The sequence below is a fragment of the Equus quagga genome, chromosome 1 (assembly GCF_021613505.1).
Source record: "Equus quagga isolate Etosha38 chromosome 1, UCLA_HA_Equagga_1.0, whole genome shotgun sequence".
Classification (NCBI taxonomy): domain Eukaryota; kingdom Metazoa; phylum Chordata; class Mammalia; order Perissodactyla; family Equidae; genus Equus; species Equus quagga.
Window position 1 is genome coordinate 57,215,635 of NC_060267.1, and position 24,775 is coordinate 57,240,409.

The 24,775-nt window shown below is 50.1% G+C and overlaps 1 protein-coding gene across 19 annotated transcripts in view; it reads left to right on the forward strand.

Moving 5' to 3' along the window:
• The window catches only part of CACNA1C (calcium voltage-gated channel subunit alpha1 C), a 596,360-nt gene that overhangs the window by 271,355 nt on the left and 300,230 nt on the right, over nucleotides 1-24,775 (forward strand). The gene's annotated exons all lie outside the window — the stretch shown is intronic.

A 24,775-nucleotide genomic window follows, 5' to 3' on the forward strand; every position in this document is an offset into this window, starting at 1 on the left:
TCTCTTTGTTCCTACGGCACCCCACTCCCACCGGGAACGTGGACGCCGAGCTGAGGGCCGCAGGGATTTGCCCCATGCCCCACAGCTAATGAGCAGCAGAGTTGAGGTTCAAACTCGTGTCTTCTGACTCTAACGTCATACCTTCTACCTGCCTCACCATCAGTTAAGACAGTGATTACAAACCAGGAGAGGGTGCATGGTGTGCAGTGGTGGTGGGACCACATGGATCAAACTCCTATTTCTTTAAGAAATATTTACTTTGACGAGCTTATGCTGTGGCCCCAAGAGACTAGGCTTGGGGTTTTCCTAGCTTCACAGAAGTGTGGACATTGATTCCAGCTTTTCCCAAATATCTAGAAAGGAAGCTGGGCATCACGCAAGGTCAAGCACTATGGCTGTGAGCCCCTGGTCTCCAGTTTGAACAACCTGGAGAGGACTCACATGCTGAGAATCAGGAGAAAGCTGAGCAGGTGCCCTCCTCGCCAGTGGAGTGCGGGAAGAGCTGAGGCCCACTGGGTGGCTCGGTCCCCCTGAGAGCGCCATGAGGGGCGTTGCAGGTACTTGCAGAGCAGTAGAAGCAGAGGGGAAGTTTGCAAGAGGCTGTGGAGCAGGGGTGGCGTGCAAGATATTGGCCATGCTAGGCACAGTATCACCTCACACAGATGCTGCCCTCTCTGCTCCCTCTGTCTGCATGCCTGGTGTTAACTCCTTAGTAGCTGCATCATGGGAAGGTCCTGGGGCCCCAAGGAAGGGCTGGGGTAGGGGATTTTGGGGGTCTTAGGGCAGTGGCTATTAACCAACCAGTTCTGAAGTATTTTAATGGTTTAAATACTTAGCTAAATCCTAAGTACTTTATTACATGAATTAACTTAGGTAACCTTCACAAACAACTCTAGGAGTTAGAGTCTGTTAGCATTGCCATTTCACAGATGCTGAAACTGAGACACAGAGCCATTAAGTAACTTCCCTAAGATCCCACAGCTGGAAAGTAGTGGAGGTGGACTTGAACTCCTCTGCTTAATTTTGAAGACTCTGCTCGTGTGACTTTTGTGTCCTTATGCAGGTTGCCTGCTACTGTCCGTGGTTTCTGCTCTAGCTGGCCACCAGCAACCGTCCATTTCAGAACAGTGACATGGAGGTGACTGGACAGGTTGGGTCTTGTGTGCTCTCTCTCTGAGGTCCTAAAAAGGAATTAGGTATGATATTTAGGAACTTCCTAGAGTTCCCCTTTCTTCTCCTTTCTTCCCGGCCAAATTCAAAGGTCCAGGACCTGGAGAAAGGAAGGGAGAAACTAGCCCACACCCTCAGGGCCCTGCCCAGCACAGGAGCCCACTAACCGCCTCTGACACCAGCTAAGCGTGTGAAGGAACTGGGGCCACGTGGCAGCGATCAGGTTCAAAGGAGTATTGACGGTGCACAGCCTGCCTCTGTTTTCCCTCCAAACCACTGAAGGCCTCAGGAGTCTCGGGGAGCCACCCTCCAGGGCTCTCTGGAAACCCCCCCAGATCTGGCTCCCTGTAGAGTGATGGCCATGGCTTGGCTGTCTGTGGGTGGGGCTGTGCGTGTGTGTGTGCACGCGTTGGTGTGTGCACGACAGTGCACCCACATCCAGATGTACTCCACCCCCTCCCCATGCCTGGGACAAGCGCACATTTCATAGGTCTTAGAGGAAATGTTTTCATCGTCCCAGTGCTTTAAGGCTTGCTATTTTTAAAATTTGAGGGCCCAGGAAGAGATGTTGTCATTGTGTGGGGATGGCTGTAGCTCAGCCCACTACTTCCCCAGTTTCTCTGAATGCCCCACTCATGTCCCAGAACCTGCTACAGGGCGTGCCCTGGCATAGTCAGGGACCTTTGAGGCCTTGAGAGTGACTCCTTTCATCTTCCAACACAACAAGGTGCAGGTTTTGCTGGGTCTCAGCAGGGGGTAATGGGAAGGCCTTACAAAGTAACATTTAGAAATAAATAAGCCATGCTGTGACAGCATCCCGCATACAAAATAGAGGAGGATTGGCAACATGTTAGCTCAGGGCCAATCTTCCTCACCAAAAAAAAAAAAAGCTTATTTCTGGTAAACCTTGATTTCGTATCCACTTCATGATGAGAATATATGTGTATATAAACAAATACACACAAAGCAGTGTGTATGTGATAGTCATCTCAGTTTCTCCTTCACTCAAAGGCTCTCTTAGGGGTGGCCCATGATTTGAATAATCTCCCCTCAGGATTTTTGCCCATGCCACCCCTCTTCTCAGAATGCTAGTCCCCTGTGTTGCCTTCTTCCTCTGGCCAGTGCCACAGGCCTGTAGGACTCGGGTCATCTGACCCCCTTCCAGGGAGCAGGTCCCCCTTGGGTGGTAACACGCCCTTGTTAGCCTGTCTCCCACTCTGGTCTAATTCTTCACTCCCTAAGGTCTTCCAGGGCAGAGACCATGCCTTACTCCTAGTTCTCTCTCCAAGGGTCTGTGCGCCGCCACATGTGCAAATAAGTGAACACACGCCCCCTCGTCCCCTCTCCGCAGACTCTGCACTTCCCCCCTTTCATCAGTGAGGATGAACTGCACGAGATCTGCCAGCGCCCCTGGTTGGTCATCTTCCAGATCATTTCTTTTTCCCTTCCACTCTGGCCAACATCTGGGGGCTGTGTGCTAGGCACACACACAGGACGTTTCATCCTGAAGACAACTCTGTGAGGCATCAACCAGCAGCATAAGCTTAGACATTCTGGAGGTGATGGGGGACAGGGAAGGGGGCCAGGCACCCTTGTGAGTCCAGTAAAAGCTTCAGGAGAGGTCCTGCGTGCAGCCAGCTGGGAGCCACCCACGCTAGCAGGCTCTGGGCCTGACGCCTGTGTGCTGGTGGTGCAGGGGTTCCTCTGGCCTGGTCAGCAGGAGTGCCCTTCCAAGGACCAAAGAATCTCAGAGGACAGGAACCCAGGAGCCGTCAGGACCAACCTCACAACTCCTGCCTTCAGGGATCCTGACCCCTGTGCCCCACCCAGGCACGTTCTCTCTGCCTGAGCCATGCCTGAGCTGCACACACTGAGCTAGATGTGCTCAGTGATGTCTCTGATCAGCTTCTACCAGAGGTCAAGCTCCCTCAGCCCCTTCCCACCTTGGAGCAGGTCTCAGACCCAGGTCCCACCGTCCTCCCTCCCTGCCTGCTTCAGGGGCTGTGTGTATGGAGGGGTGCACATCTCAGGCCTCATACCAGATCCAGAGGAGCGGTCTGGGACACCCAGAGGAGGGTCGGGGAGTGAGAGGGTGTTGCCTTGGGGTGTTCTCTCGGGGCCATTGGAAACAGCCCTTGGAGTGTGCTGAGAGAGCCAGTGCCCGCAGGGACTCCTGTGAGGTCTCTGGGAGAGAAGCTTGTCCTAGAAACAGCAGTGAGGTGACTCTGCAGCCTGCCTGCTCTCAACTGTGAACCAGGCCCCCTCGCTGCCCGGCAGTGCAAGTGGGAGGGGGGACGGGCTGGCTGCCAGGCTGGCTGCCAGCAGAGGGACAGATGCGCCCTAGGTGGAGAGGGGCCGGGCCAGCCCCAACTTCCTGGGCCTGCTGGCCAGGTGGAATGCAGGTCTGCAGACCCACCTCCTTCCTCGGGACGAGGGCGGGCAATCCCAACCCTGGCAATAAGGAGCTAGACTTTTCGGACTCAGCGTGCAAGGGACTTCCAGTGGTTTCCTGTCCACAGCTGAGTCACACAGCTTCTCAGCAACTTAGTCAGACAGCCCAAACATGGAGGGGATGGGCATATTTAAGAGCCCCCTTTCCTGTTGGCGTTTGTGGTGTCTTCTCACTGAGCCACAACACCTGGTGAGCGGCTGCAAATAGTCTCCCCAGGGAACGGGGCTCACACGCCGGTGGGCACGGATTTCAGGCAAGGCGTCGCTCAAGAAGAGGCGCTATGTTAAGGCCTGGTTATGTTTAGAAGTCATCCCGAGAATGCTTGGCATGCTGAATATAAACTCGTGCTTCCGTCTGCCTGCCATACTTTAAGATTTCTCCCAGAGGGACCCAGAACGCCGGGCGCCCTGGAGGAGGAGCTGGGGATGTCTCTGGGGAAAGCTTCCTTTCTCAGGAACTGGGGGACCCTGAGAAAGGAATTCCTGAGCTTGCTCCTCACCTGGGCTTCCCAGATGTAAGATGGGGATGTGGATGGATGTGACCCAGGAATGTCAGCATTCAGATTCCAGCAGGAAAAGGCCTGCTTTGAAGTCTCCTCGATCCCTCGATGCCTCTCAGAGATGGGTGTCAACTGTGAGGATGCTGCTGTGGGCTCAGCTGGCCCAGAACAGAGAAGAGGAGGGCTGTGCCCTGATCCACATTGAATTGAAGGGGGTGGCCTCAGAAAGGACTGCGGGGTATCTTATCCAGTCCTCTCATTTGATAGATGGGGAAACTGAGGCCCAAAGACAGGATGGTGACCTGCTCCAGGTCACACAGACTTCCAGCAGCTGACCAAGGCTCTACGCCGCAGGATTGGCTTGCTCTCAGATTGTAAAAACATCGCTAGGGTGGAAAATGAAAACGCCCTTAGGATTGAGCTGTCACCAGAATGAAGCTCTGTAGTCCTGTGTGAGCTGAAACTTGGTTTGGGAAGTGGCTCTTAGCAGCTTTAGGATAAGGAAGCAATTTGGGCTGGATTTTAACCATCTATGAAATTTCAGTAGAATATCAGGGAGAGTCTCCAGGACTGTCTCAATTGGATTTATGTTTTTTAAAAGTAAAGGAGAAAAATGGAAGGGCTCATGTGGGAGCAGTGTTTCATAGGCACATGCCTGACTCTGCCAGGCAGGGGCGTCTTTAGTGGGGCACAACACGCCACGGAGGAAGAGCCCCTTGCCCCTGCCGCCTTCCTCCTCACGGAGCTTTCAGCCGCGGGCTTGGCGTGGTCGTGGACAGGAGACGTGGCCTGAGACTGGGAGGGAGGGCCTGTGGGCGGGCGGAGAGCTCTGCACCCACACTCACTGGTCTGCCCTGAAAGCCCAGCTCTGCCTTCAGTCGTTCATAGAGACTTGAGCTATTTCGGTTCCTGAGCCTCTGCCTCCTCCACAGAATGGGGACAGGATTGTGTGTGCACGGTGCCTGGCACATAGTGTCCTCTGCAAAGGGTTCTGCATACAGTAGGCGCTCAAGAAACACTGCTGTCTAGGAAATTTGCCATTTGCTTAGTCTTGGGAAGGGGAGAAGAGTAATTTTCCGTGAATGAGGGTGTGTAGATAGAGTGGTTGCAGAGAAGATCCGAGAAAGAAATGGAGCTGGCCCCACCGTTCACAAAAGGTTTCAGAGTTTTTTGGGGTCTCTGGCTATGACGTTCATCTCATGTGATTCAGGAATCATGTCTGCAAAACTCTAGTGAGTGTCTAGGGAAACTCTAGTGACCCTTTCCTTCTAGTAACATCCTTTTTTGGCTTGTAAGGAATTCCTTCTTGCTGCCTATGCCTTCTCTCACTGTTCAGTGAGACCACAGACCCTACCTCACCTCTATCAGTTGAGACCCGTGGCTGAGAGAAGTCCCTGACTGGATCTTCCCCAGGGTAGTTGTGATAATATTAATACTAATTGACACTGACTAAGTGGTCATCACAGGCCAGCCACTGTGTTGGACACTTTACTTCACAGCAACCTTAGGAGGTAGGACACTGTTATTGTCCCATTTTACAGTGAGGAAGTTAAGGCATTGAGTTGCTCAGTCACATGAATAGTCAGTGGCAGTGCTGGGGTTTGAACCCAAGTAATCTGGCTCTAGAGTCTGTGCCCAAACCACTATGCAATACTGCCTTTCAAGTAGTAGACAAAGAAATCAAGGGGAGAGAATGGGGCTGAATAGCCCACGATGATAGGAAACAGAAGAGGAAGTGCCCTGGGCCGGGTGGCCAGTTATTTCAGAGGAGTGCCTAGCCCAAAGGACTTCTTGAATGGCTGGACACCCCCTAAAATGGGCAACACACACTCCCCACAGGCTCGGCTCTTGCTAGCCTGAATTTTCCTCCAACCCTCCTCCACTGAACAGTGGCTAAGCTCTGCCCGCTTCACCAGGCACTGCCCCCCAACACCAGCCCAATCATCCTCTCCCCGCCCCATTGTTGTTGTCACACGCCGTCGAGTGGGCTCCGACTGCCGGCGACCCTATGAATGAGTGATGTGCACAGTGTCCTGTCCTCAGCAGCCCCACTCAGCTCCTGTAGACTCAGGCCTGCGGCTTGCTTTATGGAGTCAAGCCATCTCATGCTGGGTCTTCCTCTTTTCCTGCTGCCTCTACTTCTCCCAGCATTATTGTCTTTTCCAAAGAATCTGCCTTCTCACGATGCGCCCAAAGCAGGGCAGCCTCAGTTTTATCATTTTTGCCTCCAGCGATAGTCGAGGCTTAAATTTGCTCTGAGACCCACTTGTTCATCTTTCTGGCAGTCCAGGGTGTCTGTGGAGCTCTCCTCCAACACCACATTTCAAATGGAAACATTGTTTTCCTGTCAGCCTTCTTCACTGTCCAGCTTTCACACCCATACACAGTGACTGGGAATACGAGGGTGTGGACAACCTTGGCCTTGGTCTCTAATGACCCTTCCTTTCCCTCGGTGATCTTTCCTAATTCTTCCATTGCTGCCCTTCCGAGTCTCAGTGTTGATTTCTTGGCTGCGGTCTCCATTTAAACTGATGACTGAACCAAGATGAACGGTTTCCACATCTTCCTTGTCTACGTTAAAGTTACGTGGTCCTTCTGTAGTCATGATTTTTGTCTTCTTGATGTTCAAATGCAGTTCTGACCCATAGCCCAGCCCCACAGCCTTCTAATTATTGGACACCAGACTCTCCTGAGTTTGAGAAGACTCTGGAGGTCACCCGTTCATTCTCCCTCAGAACTCAGGAGGCCCTCTGCACTCTTCTTGGCAGGACTGTGGAACCGGCCAAGGATGACAGAGGCTCCTTCAAACACCTGTCCAATTGTTAGAATGCTCTTGTTCATGAACTCAAGCAAAGGCTGCCTCTTAGTGGCTCCAACTGCTAGCCCCAGCCAGGCCCTCTGCTCTGCTCCCTCTGGGCCTTTCTGAAGGCAGTTGCTGAAGGACCTATTTCAGATACTCTAATTCAAGCTTTCTCAATCTTGGCCCTGCTGACATCTGGGGACAGATAACTCTTTGTTGTCAGGAGTTGCTCTGTGCATTGTAGGATGTTTAGCATCCCAGGCCTCCATCCACTAGATGCCAGTAGCAGCCCCTTCAACTCAGTTGTGACAACCAATAATGTCTCCAGAAACTGCCAAATGCCCCGGGGGTAAGGAGGACAAAACTGCCCTGGGTGAGAGTCACTGCTCTCATTGCACCTTGCCAGCTGCTCAGGGGCTCCCACCAGCCCCTACTGTCCGTTGGCTAAAGAGAAACGCCTTCCTCCACCTTGCCTCTCAAGAGTTGTGTCCTGGGGCCAGAGTGAACAGCCAGCAGTCCTCCGGGCGGCTTCCTGGCCCTGAGGCGGCCTGGTTCCCTCAGCTGCCCTGTCAGTTGGAGTGATGGGTGAGCCGCTCACCCCCTGGGCCTTGTTCCTTTCCTCCTCAAGGGTGGCAGTGCAGCCTAATGAGTGGCGACTTTTGCAAGAGTTGAGTGAGTGAGTTTGAGAGCGAGGCCAGTTGTGGAGGGACTGGTTGCTTCTAAGGCTTTCTTTCCCGTTTATCCTTTTTCAAGAACTTTTCTGCAGCAGCCATCTCATGTGGTTCAGCGTCTTCCATGCTGCAGAATGGAAAATGTCATGAGCATTTCCGCCTGGGCTTGGTTTCCAGAGAAGGCATTTTTTGCTGAAGGATCTGCAGCTCGACAGTCCCTGGGAGTGTCTCTCTCCCCCACCCCATCCCCTGATGCTCACCCTCCACCTTCCACACACCCTGGGCCTCAGGGTTATCCAACAGGGAAACCGGGGCAAGAAAGAGACAGGCCCCATCTCCAGAAAGGCCAGAGCGGAGAAGCAGGATTCCTGCCTCATCAGGTGTCCTGTGCACCCAGCGCAGGAGGCCTGAGCAACAGGCCCTGTTCAGTGTGGCCCGACTCAGGAATGTGTTGGCTGAAATGCCTGGCTTCCACCCCAAACATAACACAATCGCCCATGTCCCCAGAGTCACAAAGTTCCCTTACTGTGCTTCGAGTTTGCTCGGTGAGAAGATGGGCAGAGGGGCATCATCAGGTTGGACGCTCACCTGGTGTGCCAGAGCCTGCACTGTGAGCCTTGGGCAAGAGCCCTGCTGGAGAGCGCCACCCCATGTGGCTCTGTCATCGTCTCCCAGTTCCCTGCTCACTAATGAGGTCTCCTAGGCCGCCTGAGGTTGTCAGAAGGCCTGTGTGGTGAGACCTCAATTGACAGGCCCTCCGGGAATACAGTTCCTCTGTAATTAAATTCTTATGTTAAAAAAAAAAAGTCTTCATCAATCATACAAAACAAGCTGCCTGCATTTGATGTGTGTGGGTTGTGGGAAGATTCGGGAAGAAGTGGAAGGGGGCGGGCCTTCACAGAGGTGCTGCGGACCTCCCTGTCTCCTGCGGGTTTCCCCGCCTTGGCCAGTGAGAGCCTCGTGCCCCATCCTGGACGGGGTGCTTGCTGCCCACAAGGTCCAGAGAATGAGCACGAGGTTATTTGCTGGGGGAGATGGGTCCCCTGCACGAGGCGTGTCTGGGAAAGGGCTGGCCCGGTCCTAGTGCTGACCTGACCCTCGGCTGGCCGGGCTCTGAACAGGCGGCTTGCGAGCCAGAGCGACGTTGCCGCGGGGGTCCCCGCAAGGCCACGCCGTTGCCCCCGTGACGCGCGCGCACGCGGGGAGGAGGGGCGGGGCTGCGCAGGGCAGCTGGAGGCCTACTGTGTGTGGCGGTGCGCCGGGGCGCGGACGCGGTGGGGTCTGCGGGTGGGGCCGGTGAGCGGGTGGGCCAGATCGTCCCGAGCGGTGTCGTCGTAGGGAAGGGGCCTCAGCCGAGCGCTGGGCAACCGGGGCGACCTCCGGAGGGACGGGTGGGCTGCGAGGCCCGATTCAGCCTGGCGAGCGGCCCCTGGTTTGGGGAAGTCTGACGCCCGCGGGCCTTGTGACAGGGCGGGCCCGCGTCTCCGTGGCTCTGCCCCGGCCTCCCAGCTGTCCCTGCTGGAGGGCTTCTCCACGGTAGCCTTCCATCACCCTCCCGGGCCGCGGTCCTGCCGTGCTCAGCACCGGGCCTCCGGAGCGCCCGTGGAGAGCTCTCTGCCCAGCTCTCAGGAGCCCTGGGGCTCCCGAGTAGGACTCATTATGGGAGGAGGTGGAGAGGGAAGGGACCGCGAGGGTCTGCTTCAAGCAAGGCAGCGTCCAAAGGGTCCCATGCAGGAGGCAGTGGCACAGGCTGCCCTTGGATGTGCCGAGCGCTCCCTGGTGGTGCTGAAGGTCAGGGAGCGCACTCTGTTCTGGAGGGCTTCCTGGAGGAAGCAGAGCATGAACCGAGCCTCAACTGTGGACAGGAATTGAAGGAGAGGAGGCTCAGAGCTGGGAGATGAGTTACAGGCGTGGGGCTGGGGATGAACAAGGCCTGTCTTGGGGATTATGATTAGATACGCCTGGCTGAAGCAGAGCTGTGTGGAAAGAAGCAGGGGGCAAGGCCAGCATGGTGGGGGAACCACAACCGCCTGGCTCCTGAGTGCCTGATTATGGCGTCTCAATGTTGCACTGTAGGCAGTGGGGTCTTTTTGAGTGTGGTGGAAAAGGTGATAGAAAATGATGCTAGTCGTGTTTTTGCATGATTAATCTGGCACCTGTGTTCACAGGGATTAGAGGAAAGAGAATCTGGAGACAGATACCCTTTCAGGCAACCTTTGCAATGGTCCAGGAGCCCAGTGAAGATGATGCAATTGAGGGTTTGCTTCCAAAATGCAGCTGGGGAGGGAGTAGGGGGTTGTTGGGAAGGAATGGATGGAATCTCTTTTCCAGAAACTCCTAAACCAGTGGAAGCCCCACCTTCCACATCTGCTGTGCACAGTTAAGCTGCCAGACCTGTCCGTCCCCCCGGGTCCTCCCTCAGTTCTGCAGCGCCCCCCTCAAATCACTGCCCCCTTTGCCTGAGCCTGTCACAGGAGTCCGTGCAAAGCAGGAAATGGAGGGCAGAAGACCAAGCAAATGGCTTTGTGTTTCCTCCAGTGTCTCTGGGTTGTTCTCCAGCCACCTGCTTAGAGTTTTGATAAGCCAGATGTTTCTTTAGAAGAGCAAGCAAACCAGCCAGCCAGGGACACTGCACAGTGCAGTCATTACTCAAACACTGGTAGGACCGGAGGTCGTTTTTAAAAAGGACAGAGTCAGCAGCTGATCTGAATCTCCTTTTTGAGAACCAGAGACCAAGAGGGGGAAAATGTCTCCTTGACTGTGTTTGGGGTCGTAAGAAGTGTGTGTCCTGGTCCATGGGGATGCTCCACTATTGGTACAGTGGCCTGTGGTGTGGAAGGGACCAGAGATGGGATCCATTCCTTCTTCCCACCTGGCTGGCAGAACCAAGGCACTCCTGCTTGCAGGGTGGATTATAATTCAGTTTTTCTGAGCACAGCAAGAGAATGCCGAATTGCAGCCTTTCCTGAGACCACTTGTGATCCTCTCTAGTCACAAGGTTGGCCTTGACTCATGGTTCATTAGGACTTCCCTGGTCCTCTCCATCTTTCAGCTTCAACCCAAATACTCATTTCAGAGCTGGAGGGTTCTCTCCTGCTTTAGCGTCTGTTATGGTGAGGAACTCCAGGTAACCCACGTCTGCACCGTAGGCAGGCTAAGGAGCCAGAAGGAAATGAAGCCCACACTGGGTGCTATGGAGGGGGACGAGGGGGAGAGCTGGCCGAGGAGCTGTAACACTTTGTAAAGTTGGATATTAAACCTGTAGCAGCAAAACCAGCTTTGTTCCCTGCCCCCCGCCATATTTACGGTACTTACCTTCTGTTGGGTGTGCCATCCACATGAACTACTGAATTGGAAAGGAATTTTTAAACATTGTCAGGCCAAACCTGCTTTAGCTGTCGTTTAAGACTCAGAGTGGGGTCAGCTTTGGATCCGTCCTCCTCCAGAGAGGGAAAGGCAGGCTGGACCCAGCCGATTGCGCCAGCATTGCCACATCGGTTGTTAAAACACTGAAAAACTTCAGCTGCCCTGAGCCCCCCAAAGGCCCTGTGCCCCTCTAGGACCCTCCCAGCCCCCCACATTCCAGCAGCTCACAGTTAATGCTGGAGCAGGACTCTGCTCCCGCCTGCTCCCAGGGCCCACTCCCAGCAGTGGGGCCGCACTGGCTGCTAACGTTTGAGCAGCTCTCTGTAGCCTGTGGGTTATGCCAAGTCCCTTGACGCTGGGTCTTAGCATTTCCTGCTGCTTTATTTTTCCCTTATTAAGATAGAAATTGTACTTGTCAAAACCCCACTCACTCTCTTAGGCCAAGCCCAAAGGTCACTTTGTCTCTGAAGTCTGTCCTGGTGAGAATGGGTCAGTACCTCTTTGCCCACATCGACACTGGTTTATACTTCTGTTACGGACCTGGTGCTATCTAACCTCACCTTACAGCAGTGGTGCATGGCACGGGCGATTTTGCCTCCAGCAGACATTTGGCAATGTCTGGAGACATTTTGGTTGCCACAGCTAGAGGCAGGTCCTCCTGCCATCCAGTGGGTATGAGGCCAGGGATGTTGATGAACATCCTACAATGCACAGGACGGCCCCCACAACAAAGAAGGATCCGGCTCAACACGTCAACTGAGCCAAGGTCCAGAAACCCTGTATCAGAGAGACCTACGTGTCTCCAGGTCTGTCCAGCTCCTGTCTGTGAGTTCCTTGAGGGCAGGACACTGCGATTTGTCCTCCTTGCCCCCACCCCCCAGGAACCACGGTGATCCTTTGCATTTAGTTGGACACTCAATCAATGCACTGAATTGAATTCGTTTAGTTAAATTGAATCAAATTGCATTGAACCTCAGCTCTCCCACTCACAGGCACGTATGCCGGGCACGCTGTGCCTTAGCTTAAGCTGTCTTTTGCTTCAAAAGCAGAAAGTGAAGACGGCACCGCCCATGCCCACTTGGTGGCCTAGACCAGGCCCCCGAGAAGGTGGATGCAGGGGCTTGGGGACAAAGGTGAGCATTGTAAGGCCTGTGAACTGAGTGAGTAGTTTGAGCTCCTGATTCATTGTGCATCTCAGGGTCACCAGGAGTAGCTCTCTGCCCTTCTAGTCACCCCGAAGACGGGACTGAGCAGGCTGCCACAGGGATCTGGGCAGTTGTAGGCAGAGCGAAAGTGCAGGGCCATCCGAAACGTGGGCCAAGGGGCATGTGGTGCACAGCGGGCAGCAGTCTTGCCTTGGAGCCTACCACACGAGGGAAATGTTTCTTCCCTCTACACCAGGACTACAAAGTCTGCCCTTGACCTGTGGGCTTAGTCCCTCAGTTGTAAATGGGAATAATAAATTCTCACCTGCTTTGAGGCAGGGCTGGACTGGTTATCTCGTGGGCCTCCCTGCAACAGGCTAAGTGTTCTATGTGTATTACTTCATTTACCCCTCTGTTCCACAGAGGAGGCCACAGAAGCACAGAGATGGCGTTCCTTTCCCAGGGTTACATAGCTAGAAGGCGGTAGAGCCTGGTTCCAAACCCAGAGGCCACCCCTTGCCCACTCTGGAACACTGCCTTTTCCTTTCCTTCCATCTCTCCGCTTGCTGCGTCTACCCATCCTTGCACCCTCTTTGTGGGTCTTGAAAGCATGAGGCCACTTTGCCTGGTGTTGTGAGCCGTCCTTGGAGTACACCCAGTGATCTCTGGGCTTTCACTCGCTGACTAGAAGCAAAACTGGACAGGATTAAACCTGGAGCTTTCCTTCGCTTCAAGGTTAGGTCTTCTGTTCCATCCAGAATAGCCTGCTGCCCCCAGCTGTTTCTCATGGTTTCAAGCAGATCTAAAGTAACAAGGGAACTATCTTGCCTGGTGGCAGCTGGTATTTCTGTGTCCTGAAGAAAGTGGATACTCGAGAGTGGAGCTACCCAGAAACGAGGGGCAGCACGCTGGCCGGCCAGGAGGCAAAGGAAGCTCCGCGTCGTTTCCCGGCCTCTCAAGGGTGTATCTGATTTGGGCGCATTTGGTTTGGTTCGTCTCATATCCAGAGAGGTTCTTCTTTTCTCCCTAAGTGACATCTCTCTTGAGCACACAATTCCCTCTTTTCAAGGTGAGTAATCCCGTCTCTGGCTGTTCATAATTATTAATTAGTGAACAGAGAGGCGACCAAACGAAATTAGCTATTGGGCCAGTTTGGGATGGAACCAAAGGGAGGGGAAAGGCCTCAGTTTGCTTTTTCTCCTAAAAAAAGGAGACACTTCAAAATGTACCACACTTTCCAAGGGTCATTTATGATAGTCCCTCTGAAATGTCTGTCCCCAGCATCTTCGCTCTCTGTGAGGAAAGATTACAGGTGGCTCTCTGGTCAGCAGTGGGGGTCCCACAGGGTTCTCCAGAGAGCACGCCGGCTTCGTCATTGACTGGGAGAGCACGAGCCACCGTTCTCTGGGGGGCGGAGGGATGGTGCCCCTCAACCCCATCTGCTTGTCCATGCAGGCCCAGGACAAGTAGCCCCCTCCCCTCTGTCTCTCTTTCTCTCTGTCTTTCTCGTCTTCACTATACCCAGAGCAGAGAGACAGACATTGATATTCAACTGAGCTTTCTTGCCATATAATTACGTCTTCTCTTTTAAGGCTCGTTACAACCCTCTCCATTGATTGGACCCAGAGACTGAGGCTAAGATCTGCAGACTTCCTCAGGGCCACACCTAGTGAGGAGCAGTATCAGGCACTGACTGCGCTCTCCACATTCAGTGCCCATGGTCTTAGGGGCTTATAACTAATAAATGCCTACTTTGCCAGGAAGACCAAAATAGCACGAGAAAGGCTTTGAAAGGAGAGAAGTGCTAAATGAGGAGACACCGAGCGCTCGGCTTTCTGGAAGCCTGCCGTCCAGGTTAACCACAGAGCGGTGGGCGGGCTGTGGGAGAGAGAGCCGCACACACGCACCTGCTCGCTGCTCTGAGCCCACCTCCCAGGAGGGACTTAGAACCTGATGCCACCTCCTGGCTTCCTCAGCAATGCGCCACAGGCAGTCACCCTCCTCGCTGGTGGTGTGGTAATTGCTCTCCCAGGCTGCGGAGGCAAATTCCTTCCCCGTTGCCTGCCTCTTCTGCTGCCCTGCCTTCCCTCTGCTCTCCTCTCCCTTTCTTTCTGCTCTTTGCAGACGACAGGTCTGCCTCACCCACTGAACTCTGTCCCTCTGTGCATTCTACGCTCTGTCTGGCTTCCCTTCCTCCTCCTGCCTCTGCCTGGTTGATTTTCCTATCGGACCCTTGAGGACGTGTTGCATCCTTTCTTCCCCCTCTTCTTCTCCAAAGTGAATTTGTGCTTATGATGAACAGATGTCATTGTCACAGAGTTACTGATGACCCACCCCACCTCTCACACCCTTCCCTCCGCTCTCCCACATTCCGTTCTGTTTTCTGCCACTGGCTCTGCTGCTGAACCCCAGCCTGCCCTGAGTTTCGTCACTCGGATCGACTAGAAAGCTAAGCAGCCCCTCCCGGCTTTCCGCCGGCCGTCAAGTGGTCCTTCGGCCCCACCTCGCTTCTTTAGGCACCCAGAAAACTTTCGGGTGGGTTGCCGTGGAGACAATGGAGTCTTCCTGTGGCCCCTTCTTCCACTCGCTTATGCAACCTGCCCTCTTTCCGGATTGCTGTGATGTGCAGGGAGGTTTCTTAAATTAATCCTGTCAAAATAGCCTTCGAATTCTTTTGGAGCAGGGATTTTTTTTTTTTTATCTCACAAGACACAAACTGTTCAAGGGAAGAACTGGGAACAAAGACAACTTGGGAGGAATGGAGGGAGCTTGGAGAGCATTTAGAGGAAAGCGTGGAAATGATTGATGGGCTGGAAAATGGGACCCCAGATGCGAGGTGAGAGGAAGGGGGATTATTTAACTGGGAAGACGAGGCTGACAGGTGACCTCGTAACAGGCTGCAAGTTTGCGAGGGTTGGGATGTGGAGGCTGGCGATCAGCTGGCTCCTCCTCACCACCGGAGAAGGAAAGATGCTACAGTGGGACATAGGGAGCGTGAAGCCGCGGGAGGAACTTCTTCCACAGCGTGTGGCCGATACAGCGAGGGGCGGGGCATGGGATCTTCCGCCAGGCCGTCTCCTTAATGGGATGGGCCCTGCAATGTCGAGGGACCTCGTCCACCGATCTCCTAGCGCAGACGCTCCCAATCGCTTATCCTCAGATTAGTGCCTCCATGGCAGCATAGGCATCTGCTGGGCACGTGTTAAAAATACAGTTTCCTGGGCCCCACGCAGAGCTCTTGGTTCCGAACTTCTGGGAGGGAAGTCCAGGAGTCCGTTTTTACAAATTCCCCCGGAGGAGTCATATGCTTAGGTCGCTGAGAACCAAGGGCTGGCATGTGGAGAAAGAGCAAACACCTCCCCAGATTTTTCTGTTGTCCCATTCAGTGTCCAGGAAGCTCTTTCGCCATCCACGAGCCTTCCCAGGGCCCAGGCCACAGCTGCCTGCGTTCTCCATCCGGTGTGCATACTGCCTTCCTTGCGCTGGGCCCCGTGATCGGCGCTGCCCACGGCCCTGAGGCCCTGGGCCTCTCCTCGGGCGTGGGCTCCACGGTGCGGGGAAAGACGCCCGCCCACGTCCTTGCTCTTGTTGCACTGGCAGCCTCTGAAGTCTTAGGTGGCAGCTGTGTGGAGGTTTCCAGTACGGAGAAGTCCCTCAGAGCCCACGCCGCCCCGCAGGGAAAGAGCCCGGGGGCGTCAGAGGGCGGCGCCTCTCCTGCTCCTGCGCAGGTCTTTCCGCTGCTCCTGGCGGCAGCTCCTTTCTCTCGACGTGGGGGAGGCTGAGCCAGATCAGCTCCACAGTCCTTCCAGCTCTTCCTGTCTGTCTCTGCTGGCCGTTTGAAGAATTGCAATGCTTGAAGATCTTGAAGAGTATACAATCTTAGATTCAGGGCAGGATTTCCTAATGGAATGTTTTAGGCTCAGTGATTTTCTTCTGTTTGTGTCGTTTGTCTTGGGAAAGCTGGGATCGCAAGGAAGAATGCACTCACACGCGCCTCTCCTGTTAACTCAGCCCATGGGCGAGGCTGCTGCTCACCACGGCGTGGACGGACGCTCCTTTCACTTGGTGGCAGCATGCCAAACTACAGACGCGGTTCTTTGTCCTTGAACACCTTTTGTATGTTATAAGTGTGGAGTCTGTAATCAGAGAGCCCCGTTCATGGGGAGAATGGCCATGCTGGGGAGGGACCATTATTTCAAGGCCTTACTTGCTTTATCCCTGCTGAGTTCCAAACTGCAGTGGTATTTTTAAAAAAAGGAGCAGCTCCAATGGAGAGTCTTAACTTTGCTTCTGAGGTGTGGGAAACAAACCACACCCTGGTATTTAAAAAAACGTAAACTTATGTAGAAGAAAAGTTGCTGGTTGTCTAGCCCAGCATCTGACCTAGGCTTCCTCTTTAGTAACTGAACCCTGATTTTCAGCTTGGCACATTACTACCTAGACTAAAAAGACTAGATTTTCCAGTCTCCTGTGAGACTTGGTGACAATTTCTGGCCAATGAGAGATATAAACTAAGTACTGTATGCTATAATTTAATAGCCTGAAAGCTGGGGGTGGGGGGGAATGAGCCCTTTTTTTCCCTTCCTGCTTCCTGGAATGCAGTTGTAATGGCTGGAGTTTTAGCAGCCACATTAGACCATAAGATGGAAGCCAAGCATTGAGAATGGCAAAGCAGAAAGATGAGAGCCTGAGTCTCAGTGACCATGAGCCGCCATCTCAGACATCTCCCTTTAAACAGCTTTATTTGAGAGAAAAATAAAGCCACTATCACTTTTTGTTTCATTTATGCAGCTGAGCCAAATTCAAATTGTTACATATGGGTTTCAGGTGAACCAGCTTAGACAGTACGCTTGAAGCTCGAAGACAAAGGATGTCCTTGGCAGCGGATGCCACAGGTGAACTGTTCTGAGCGGCAGACTTCTGATGTAACGCAGCAAGGAAAGGACAGACTGTGAAGTCAGGCTAGGTGTGACATGCGCCTCTGCCTCTGATAACCATGACCTTGACCAGGTTATACTCTTGAGTCTCAATTTGTAAATTAGGATAATAATCTCTACCTCACAGGCTATTCATAAGTATTAGGTGGCATATTCATAAGATGTCTTACGTACGTAAAAGTGGTGGCCGTGTGTGTCCACCTGGCCCCAGGTGTCCCACTGTGCTCTGGAGCTATACAGATGAATACAGGACCCCTGCTCCCACACGCAGGCTGCTGGGGGGCATCTTAGCGTCATGGCTGGGGGCCAAGCATTAAGCGTGTGTGTGTGTCTCCCTGGGCCATGATGCAGACTCGGGAGATCTTCCTGTGTGCACCAGAGATTGAAGGGTGCTGTCTCAGGGCGGGGCTCTTGGCCTTTGCTCCCTGGGGCCTGCTGCTTGGGGTGTCCTCCTCTCTCCTTTACTCCTCTGAATCCTACCTGTTTTTAGGTAGGATAGATGAAAGGCCCATTGACGTCCTTTCTCTTCCTTGATGGCATCCAAGCTATTCCAGTCATTCCTTGACATTTTACTGAGTTTATTTCAAAACCACACAGTTCAGGGCTTAACTTCTTCTCCTGCTGGGGTGTATGCGTGTCCATCCTCTCCAGCTGAACTATATCTTCTTGAAGGCAGAGAGCTGGTCTTAGAATTCTTTCTATGTGGAATATATAGTAAGGGCTCAGTGTTGTTAGTGACAAAGCAGTTTTCCAGGTGAAGAATTCTTTTTCTGTGAGAACTGTGATCGGGCCTGTGGTCCTTTTCTGTCTGCTGTGGCTGCCGATGGCGGAATGAGGCAGAAAGGGAAAGAGTGAGCAGGAGTGAGCAGGGCGAGGCACAGGCATCGGCTGGCCAGGACTCTGGGCCCAGCACAGGGCAGTGTGGCCAGGCGGACATGGAGAGCCTTCCTCCCTCCTCCCCAGGTGTGAACTGAATGACAAGAGACAGTTTCTCACCTAAGCAAACCTCCACGTTAAAGAAATTCCCTCATCAAAGCCCTCCAGTGGCTGTAACGGGCTGCCAGCCATCCCGGGGTGAGGACTGTCTCCTCCCAGGAGCGAGTTCTTGCAATCCCACAGACTCAGTCTCAGCTCTCAGAGGGACCACAGCCTCACCCAGGAGCCACCCCTGACTCTCCTCGCCCTATCACGCGCTCCCCTTGGCTGACTCATAGCACTGTCTGTCCTCAGGAGTTAGCTGTGAGGATCAGGAGACAAGCCTCCTTGGAGGGCTTCCAGTTTTCCTAGAAATCCACCTCAGCTGATCCAATAATACACTGGAAATATCTTGGAAAACACTAGAATGATCCTTTTTTCCTTCTGTATCATTTCCATAGTCCTATTTTTATAAAGCCCACATTATTTTGACCTGGATCAACTAATACCATAGTCCAAATAACTTACCACCCTGTACTAACCTAACCAGTTAGAGCTGCCAGAGGCCATGCGGGCCTCCGCTCCGTCTCCCTTCGCAGGGGGTTCCCTCCCAGTCTGCTCGGGCGCTCGGTGGAGGAGCAGTTACAAGGGCCCCGTGTATGCTCGTCACCGGAGTCTTCTCCCCACCCTCCCCATCTTCCTGTTTTCCAGCCTTGTCTGTCTGTCTGCCTTCTGGAGGCGATCTGTGTGTGAGAACAGACATGAGGTGCATGTGGGAGGTTGGGGAAGATAACCTGGGAGTTCTCTTTCAGCCTGAGTCCTCCTCTTGCTGAGCATCTTGGTGACAGTGAAGGTTGTGAGGGCTGGATAAAGAAGGCAGAGCATGTCAACTGCCAGTGAAGTCCCGTGGAGAGGGGGAAGGCAAGGGAGGTTCAAATAGCAGTCGGGCCCGCCTTAGCAGCAGCTGCAGGTGTGGTACCAAACTCAGCAGCAGGCCCAGAAGCCAGGAGGCCGGTGCCATCACCCGCTCCATGTCTGGCCGCCACCACAATGCCACGCTTTGGGAGCTGGGTTACAGAGAGCACGATGAGTCCTTGGCCTCTCCGAGGGCAGCCCTAATGTCAGTCAGCTGGCCCAGCCCCGCCACCGCTGGTGTGAGTCCTTGGACCTCGATGAGAGGGGAGATCAGAGTGAAGGCTGATGCCCCTTTTTAGCTCTTTTTCTTCCATAATTGGTGTGGTATTGAAGGTCTCTGGGTGAATGTGTATAAGAATAAAAGAAGATTAACTAGAAATGTTAGCGCAAAAGGGGAAATGCAATTTTTACAGACATCTCTGATAGTTTGTGACTCAAGACTGGGCAGTGACAATCAAGGGACACGCCTCGTTCTCAAGGTGCCACTCCAGTGGAAGAGGCTGGGAGTGACCTCACGTCAGTGAGGCCTGCACTGTTATATAAACCCCTAATCCTGAGTGTGCCAGCCGAGTGCAGACTTAGCAAGGATCAGAAGAGGAGAGGACTGAAGTTATGTGGTGGAAATGTACCACAGACTGCTGTAGAAACAAAGATATGGGTAATGGTTTCTTAGGACAGTTCATGAAAGAGGGGCAGAGGCACAGTAGTCTGTCTTCTGCTAGAAGCCTCATCGGGCCCAAAGCAGCGCCTCGAGCTCTGCTCCGCCACGGAGGCCTGGGAGATCCCGCTGGGAGGAGGAAAGGGAGCCGCCGCAGAGACAGCGTGCTGGGCTCAGCTCTGAGCAGAGAAGAAGAGCTGGTCGGAGTGAGGACAGCATGGAGGAGAGTGGCCAGACATTCTAGGGTCCCTGCTCAGAAAAAGAGAGACTATTAGAACAAAACAGCCCGCAGACAGTGGGAAAGGATGTTTCAGAAAGCACAGAGAAGAGAATGGTCTTGTGAACCGTGCAAGTCTCTGAAAGGGAAGGCAGCTCAAGAAGCGTAGAAAGCGCAGACACGGCTCCGGCCACGAGCCAGGCCACAAGGAGTGTGAGGACGACCTGCAGGCGGGAAACAGTACGAGTAAGGTTACAGAGGCGCTGAGCAAATGCATGTACAGTATCTACCTGTCCTAATGGCTTAAAGTCTGTCTCAACCAATTTTATCTTAAATGGTGAAGGGCCTCCTGATATTTTCTTAGAGCTTCTGACAGTGATCTATGGAGTGCCTATGGGGGCCAGAGAAAGCAAACATTTTGATTTTCTAAAGTCCAGAGGTGCAGAAGAGGAAGCGTGGTGGTGCTCCCTGGCAGACTCTTAGAATGGATTCCCTAAACATGCCATGTGTGTGCTTTAGAAAGAAATCAGTAATTTCAGGAGCACATCAAATTAACTGGATTTTCTTTTGTTCTGTGGTTACTAGGCTTAGATCAAAAGAATACTTAAGATAGTGTTGATTTCAGTAAGGCATTTAGAAACATGTATCATGGGTTTTTTTGGTGAAAAATAGGTTTGTAATTGATTGGCCAACTCTGATCAAAGAATATGGATTAACAGACTGATGTCAGTCTGGAAAGGGTCTCCAGTTCAATGCCATGGGGCTCTGGCCTGGTCAACGTGTCTGCCGTTGAAAAGGCAAAAAGGAAACATCAAATTTGTTGAAGACACGAAGTTGGGAGAGATGACTAATACCATGAGTAGAAAAAAAATATTTACAAGATCTATACTGGCTTCTTACTTAACGTGGCAGGAGACCAAACATGCTTGATATGCTTCCTAAGAACTTCCACATAAAATACCATAAATATGCAACAAGTTTAAAGCTGACAGTCACATTATAAACTATGGAGCAGTAAGGGGCACACGTCAAAGCATGAGCGGATTTCTCACCAGTGTGAATGATGGGTTGAGAGGCACCTTCCTGGCCCACATTCCACGCATCTACCTGCTGACAGCCCCCAAAGAACTGGATTGTTAAATAAGATGTAATTCAGATAGAAAGATATTATGAAGACACATTAAGATAGTGAAGGGCTCAGAAAGTAAACCATTCACGTCTTCCTCCTGAGACTGATCAGTTAATTCTTAATGTTCCAGGGACTGAAATGAATGGCAATCAAGGACTCTGGGATAGAATAAAATGGACCAATGGTGAACTTGAAACCAATCAGATAGAGCCAGGGCATAATAATTAAGAGCCCAGGCCCTGGATCAGAGAGACCAGCAAATGAATCCCAGCCTGGACACTTACTCACTGTGGGACCACGGGGGCTTGTGTGACGTTTCTGAACCTCACGGAAAGGGGGTTTCTGTAGGGGAAGTGCTTGATGCAGCTCCTGGCACATAGCAAGTGCCCGGGAAGTTACAGCTCTATCAGTCCTATTTATATCCAATAATAAAAATAACTGTGTTAACTGTGGTATAAAATAGAAATTGGAATTAATTTATAAAAACACTATTTTGAGAAATAATTGTATGATGAGAAACCAAATCTATAAAACAAGATTAAATTCATAACAAGGAAATAATGCTGGAAGAAAGCAGGTATTACATATATTTAAAATATATTAAATATATTTGTCTTAATGAAGGGAACCATGAGTTATAGGTTTGTTTTGGACTTCTTAAATTATAGAAGCTTCTGCTGACTATGTATATAATAAATATAAAGGTTAAAAATCAGGTTTTCTACTTTCAAAAACACCAAGGGCTAAAATAAGTTATAGTCTATGAAACAAAAAATGAGAAAATAAATGTATACAAAAATATCTAGAAGCATGAAACAAAATGGCAAAAGTACGATCAAATATATCAACTATGGTAAAATATGTAAGTGGGTTAAATTCTCTTATTATTAAAAGTCTAATACTGTCAGGTTTAGGTTAAAAAATAAAACCCAACCATTTCTATACAAGGGACACTAAAAATAAAGTGATGCAGAAAGACTAAATGTAAAATTAATTAATGATTTAGGAAACGGTATGAGAGTAGATTTGATAAGTATATCAAGGATCTAGTGCTATAAAATAGTGAAGTGACCTCTGGAGAGTTTAGAAATAAAAAAGGAAAAATAAGATTAATAAGGAAACATAACGTATACAAAAGAGATTTTAAGGTTAAGAGAATGAATGGTAGTCATAGTTTTATGCTAAGAAATTTGAAAATCTCAATTTCAACTTTCTGGAAAAATATAAATTTCACCTTTAGATAATTTATTCCAAAACACAGAAAAAGATTAAAGTTAAAAATTCATTCAGTAAAAGTAGCATTACCCTGACCAGGATGTCACACACACATGCAAAAACTTACAGCAATCTCACATATGTACACAGATGGAGAAAAATTGAATCCAATGGATTCACAATTGAGTAAGCTGTACCCAATGAGCTCAAGGAGTATTTGACATTGGGAAATGTATTAATATAATATATCACATCAGTAAATCAACTAAAAAAATAATGCAGCAGGCAATCAAATCCAGTATCCATTTTAAATAAAATTCTTAGTATAATACTAGAAATGGAATGATACCTAATGTGATAAAGATTATCTGATCAAAACCAACAGCAAACTTTAAGTGATGAAGCCCTGGCGGCCTTTCCTTTAAATCAAGAAAAAGAAAGGAGTGCATGCGCACTAGAACTGCTGCTGGTTAGCATTGTAAAATGTCTAAAGGATGCAGCCAAGCAGAAAGTGCAAAGGAGGAGACAAAAAGGTCACTGTTTGCAAACAATATGATTATAGGCCTAGAAAATCTAGCTAAAAATGGTTAGGATTAATAAAAGCCCTCAAAAAAGTGATCGGATAGGACATAAAACTTTAACAAATCAGTGGCTTTTCTGTGTATCAAAAATGAAATACATGAGACCATATGATAAAATTAAATTTACATGAAAGTCATAGAACAGCGTGAATAAATGGAAACATGGAAAGAATGAACATTATGAAGATGCCAAATTTTTCCAAGTTAATTTATAACTTTCGATCAACAGCCCAGAGTGTTTTTTGGGGGAGAGGGAACTTAGTGGCAAGAAGGCGAGTACTTGACAAAAATAATTCTAGAGTTTGTCTGAAGGAATAAACAGTCAGAATTTACCAAGGACACGCACATCAAGAATGCTGGTGAGGAGAAGACGCCGTCTGTGTGAGAAAGCCTGTGGCTGTGGGTGAACAGAGCGGTGCGGGTCAAGGAATCCACAGGCGGGGCAGTGATGCAAAACAGCTAGGAAACAAATTCTAGTGATGACATTTGCTGGTGTATAGAGTGAAATTTTTGAAAAGAAATGTGTCCCAAATAACCCAGTGTGCAACAGTACCATTTTGAAAGTGGAAGGCCAGAGCCCTAAAGTAACGTTCCCACTCAAAGGCGGAAGGAAATTCGCATCATCCCGTTGCATCTCTAATGTAGCATATACTGTATACTAGAAAATAAAACCTGTTTTTCCTTAAAAAATCTGTTTAAAAATAACCTCTGATTCATGTTCGGTAAAAAGAACTTTAGGGGCCGGGCCCGTGGCCGAGTGGTTAAGTTCACATGTTCTGCTGTGGTGGCCCGGGGTTTCACCGGTTCGGATCCTGGGCGCAGACATGGCACCGCTCATCAGGCCACGTTGAGGCGGCATCCCACATGCCACAACTAGAAGGACCTGCAACTAAGATATACAACTATGTATGGGGGCGGATTGGGGAGATAAAGCATAAAAGAAAAAAAAAAGAAGATTGGCAACCGTTGTTAGCTCAGGTGCCAATCTTTAAGAAAAAAAAAAGAACTTTAAAATGTTTCTCAAGAAAATTAAATTAGCGTGCAACTTACTTAGGTGCAAATATGGCCCTTGAGAACTCATAATAGGATAAAGGAAGCAATGAAGTCCAGTGGAAGATGGGGAGGTAAAGGGCCTGGATTCCTAGGTATTTGGAAACAAAATCACTATGTATCTACCTTATACATTTAGCCAAAACAAATTACAGATGGATTAAAGAGTTACGTGTAAGATGATAAACCATAACAATTGGGGAAAATGAACATTTAACTGCTCTCAGAATTAGGAATTTTTAAACATAAAAGTCATAGAAGAAAATACAAAGGGAAAGATTAAGAGATTCAACTCATAAAAATATGAAACTTTTTATACACAGAAAAATTACAGAAAACTTTAGAAGGCAAACAAACTGGGAAAATATTTTTTAAAATGCCAGATGCAGGGTCAATATTTCTGTTGAATAAGATCTTAGAGAACTATTCACACCCTCATGAGAAAATCGGGCAAAGAACATCAACATATTTATTCACAAAAGGTAAACTACACATTGGTCAATACATATATTTTTTTAAGTCAGCTTCACTAGTAAAAGAGAAATGCAAACTAAAACAAGATGCCATTTTTCACTTATTAAATTGACAAAGATTTATTTAAAAAATGATATATTAGCAAAAGCTTTGGTGAAATGGGCTCTCACATACTATGGTAGAAATAGAAAAATTCATAACCTTTTTGGAAACAATTTACTAATATATCAAGGTCTTTGAAATGTTCCTACCCTTTTACCAATAATTTTCCTTCTGGGAATCTAGGCTAAGAAAATAATTAGGCAAAGATTTATATTTATGTACAATGATGTTCATTGCAGCATTACATATAACATAGCAAAGCAGAGCAAATAAAAGAAACACTTTGGAGATAAAATAATAAATTAACATCAAAGGAGAATGTGTAAATAAATCATGTTATAATTCATGTGATGAGATAAAAATTATGTTTTTGAAGCTTACAAGTCAAAATGCTCATTTTTCATTGATAGTAGAATATAAAACATACGGACAGCATAATAACAAAGTTTAAAAGTAAATATGCATAATATCGCATTTTC